This window comes from Python bivittatus, unplaced genomic scaffold, assembly GCF_059951505.1.
Source record: "Python bivittatus isolate LINGU-HERP-01145 unplaced genomic scaffold, Pbiv_v1 ctg000700_np1212, whole genome shotgun sequence".
NCBI classification, from domain to species: Eukaryota; Metazoa; Chordata; class Lepidosauria; order Squamata; family Pythonidae; genus Python; species Python bivittatus.
This window is the reverse complement of record NW_028277098.1, coordinates 82,394,988-82,399,366: the sequence shown is the minus strand read 5'-3', so window position 1 is coordinate 82,399,366 and position 4,379 is coordinate 82,394,988.

Below are 4,379 nucleotides of genomic sequence, written 5' to 3'. Positions count from 1 at the left end.
TAATCCACATTCCAAGGATGCTTTGTGCCCTTGGGCATTCTTAGAAAATAAAAATGGAAAGGATGACATTCCAGTATCTTGTTTTGAAGTGTGCCACCTGCCCAGAAAAAAAAGTCAAACTAGGGTGGGGACTTTGCTGTAGGAAACTCTATGAGGCTAGAGTGAATTGCAAGGAAGAACTTCAGCCATCTATCTTTTGCTGTCTGACAAGGGCTACTATGCTGGCCACTTCTGTATCCCCACAATCTGCACTCAAAATTCCAAACATGTGCAGCAAACCAAAAAGGTTCTGAGTCACTGTGATGCAAGGAATATCTACTTTTAAAAAGGCAATTTCTCTTTTTCTTTTTATAATATGTATGAAGGAGTCATAAATAAAACTCCAACTTTTGATGTTGGAGGGTTAATTTGCGCTGATTGTTCTTCACTTCAGAATTGGCTGTTTTTTTTTTTCCTGCATTACTATGACCATGTCTTCTTAGTGTACATCACACCTCCAGGAATGATTCCATATTCCTACACACATGAAGCTGCGTGTGTTGGCAAAAGGAAGATGTGCGGCAGGGGTAACATGAAAAGAATGTGGTTAAGCAGCAACATGTAATTTTTCATGCCTGAATTCCTAGAAGATTGAATTGAGGAGGTATAGGGAAACATGTCCCAAAACTGGTGGAAAAAATGACAGTCAGTATGGAGGGAGAATTAATGGATATTTGTTGTCATATGCCTGAATCTTTAGCTCATTTAGTCTCATATGCTAATTACCATAAACAGTGCTTTAAGTGGGTGTTAAGCTATGCAAAACATCCTGCTGTTTTGTAGATATTCAGCATTTTCAATTTACACAAATCTCAAATGCTCAGAAATCATTTTGGCTGAGTCCTCTGAGGGATTTAACTCTTTAAAAAATATGCATTTGGGATAACTGCATGCACATTGAAAGAAATAATAAACCCTAGCAATAATTCTTATTCCAGCTTTGTAAGTTAGTAAATTCCCCACATTGCAGGGGGCCTTCAAGGGGAGAATAGAGGAAAGCCGAGAGACAGCAGCTTAGCTTTGTTAAAGCTATCAAGTGACATTTTAATTCAACTGAGATGTGTCCTGAAGTGCAGACTTTTTTGCTCCCATTCTTACAGCACAATCTTATGCATGTTTGCTTATTTATTCAGAACTAATCCCATTCCAGATACATGGCCCTTTATTCCCCTTAATCTTATTATACTTGCTGGAAGGAAGGAAAAGAAGTTGCAAGAGGAGATGTAAAGTAGGGCAGAAACCAAGCGAAGCCAAGCCAAAGAAATGCATTAGAAGAAATAAAAAAACCAAAGGGAAAATATAGAAAGAAAATTAGAAGACCTGTGGTACAAAGCAATTGAAAGGGGGAGAAAGAGAAAATGAAAGAGAAGGTAGAGCAAAAGTAGGGAAAGAAATATATGTTTTTCTAACCCCTTCTTTCATCATAACGTAGCTGAAACCTGGGAGCCTCTGAATATTTGCAGAACTACAATTCCCACCAACATTCATCATTTATTATATTGTTTGAGACTCCTTGGGGTTGTAGTTCTGTGCTATTTGGAAGCAATTCCTGCTGTACCATTTGTATCACCTTCAATGGTACTAGCAATTTAATTTTTAGCTCTCCTGATAATCCCATTGCTTCTTTCCCTTTCAGCCATCCTCATAATTCAGTTTCTATATTCCACTCACTCATAAACTAGCTCTCCTATTTCTCCTGCTCTACCCCATGGCCCCAGATTCTCTTCTCCAGCCTCTGCCCCATCATGGCTGCATTTCCAGCTACTGAAATCTACTTTTCCCTCCACCTCCTGACTCCATAGATTTGCACAGCTTCTCTCTCTCTCTCTCTCTCTCTCTCCTTCTTATCAGTCCAGGCACCTGTCACTCCTGAGCCCGTCCAGTGAGGAAGAAAGGATTATTAGCAAAGAAGCAAAGAACAAAACACAAGAATGGACCTTGAGCAGATACTGGAACAGCTCATACCATTTGGTGAACAGGTCAGGAATGGAGGGGAATGGATTATTTGGGGGGCTTCAAGATGCCTGCAGGCTTGTTGGAGCACCAAGAGTCAGGCTGGGAAGGCTGAGACCAGACTCCAAATCTCAAATCAGTTTAGTGGGTTGTCATTCAGGCCTACCAACCACACAGGGAGTTTCTAAGGGATGTGTGGGAGAGTGGAAGCTCTATGCAGGAAAAATAAAATATCCATACATTAATTGGTATTTGAATTCCTGCTACCAGTGTGATGTTCTGAGCCTCATTCCTCATCAAACTAACATCCAACACTGTTCTCCCACTTGGCTCCTTCCTGTTGTGTTGGAATGATTGCTCTTGGAAACATGCAATACAACTAGATCAAATCAGAATCCTTACCCTGCACGACTGCTATGATACAACAACACAGAGCAAAAAATGTTGGTACCTCGTCACAGCACTATTTTCTTGATTCTTGGGACCAACACTTCTGGATTAAATTATGCTGACCTTTGATTTAGGATAGTGGCCAGCAATAATAAAGGGATGGCATCTACAAGTCTCTGGCATTATGTTCTGCTCTGAAAAGAATTTCACTGTGGATTTTCTTCCAAGTAGAGTTGTTCTATGCTACTTCAAGTTCTAAAAGATAAAAAAATGACTAAGCTACAGTACTATAACAACTCATGGTTAGGTGGTGGAGACTAAACAAGCAGGAAGTTTTTCCGTGAAGCATGCATGGTGGAAGGAGGGGGGGAAGGAATTAGGCAATTGTTCCATGCCCCACCTTTGGAGGAAGGCCTGTTCAAAGTATATCTAAATATTCAATGAGTGGTACTTTTCTTCCAGGACAGTAAACAAGATAATCAGTTAAAATATAACCCATGTTATTTCCAAGGGCAAAAAGCAATGTGGGAAGAATGATATTGTCCAAAGATGCAGTGAGAAGATACCATATGTGTCTGCATGCATTATGTCTGGACAGGATTCAAATGAACCTTCTGCCCCCTTGTTCTTGCAAAGTTTTAAGCATTTCCTATGAAGTTTTCTTAACTTTTATACAGTTCAGAAATCAGCCAACAGAGATGGAAAGTTTTGATTGTGGCAAGACAGTTGAAGTTGGTATCCTCTCAGCTTGCTGAAGCCTCCCAACTGCAATCCATGATATCCAGGGCTTTCTTCACAAAGCAACAAACTACCATCCTGCTGTTTCATGGTCTTCCCCAGACTGGGGAGAATTTGGACAATCTCTTCACCCTAGGAAGGAGGCAATGGCAAACCACTTCCAAAATCTTGCCAAGAAAACTGCAGGGATTTGTCCAGGCAGTCACCAGGAGTCAACACTGATTCAAAGGCACCAACCCCTCCCACCAAGATATAGTAGGACTTTTGCTACAGCAACTCCACTGGCCACCTACAAGCATGACATTGAGGCAACAGCTATCTTATTGTTTGTCCCCAGCTTCTACTTTACCTCTTTGCAGATTGTGGAACTGCAATTTTTTTTTTTTTCTTAGTCTTTTCACTCAAGAGTGGATCAGTAATGGGTAACATCCAACAGCATCAAGACCATCAGAAGTTACATCAGACAATGGTATCTACCACATATACCCATCAATTCCAGATACCTTTTGTTCACACAACTCATCACCAAGTCATGTTAAAAGTAGTCCTTTAATTATCTTGATTGCAACCCTGAAAGAGCCTCCATTATACTCAAATTAAAGGTCCATGTGAATTCACTGGTGGCTACACTCTTGGGTTTCAGACAGGAGTCTTTCCCCACCCCTTAATGGGAGATCACAGTATGGGTTTTACCACTAAGCTGCATTCTGCTCTATCAAGGGCACTTTAGGATCTGAACCCAGTGGCTGGGTTCACACACTGCTTTCAGTCACGGTTTGTTGAACATACCATAATACTCTGGCTCAGAAATAACACTATGTGATAAATAAAATAAGTTAATCATTTCATATAATGGCTTAACATGACTTGTGAACAGAACTTTTAAGCCTGTTAACTTATCTTTGACAGAACCAGCAAGTCAGGCACAGCTTAGATGCAGTAAACGACTTGCAACACAAGGCAAGTCTTCACTGGTTATAAAGACGGGACTTCTACTGCTTGCAGCAAGCTGGTTTCTCTCGAGCAACTGTATTCACCATCTAAGTAGCATTCCTATTTTCTTCCCATGAACACAGAAGTCATCATTTTAGTTTCAAGGCAGACAACTACACATTGGAATTGAAGTCCACACATCTTAAAGGCTCTGAGATTGAGAAATGCTGTTTTATAGCCTTCCCTAAAAAAAGCAGGATGGGGTGGGTGGAAGTGTTATCTCTCCATGATTCATAGGAAGAGTTAAATTATACAAGAGAACAGAA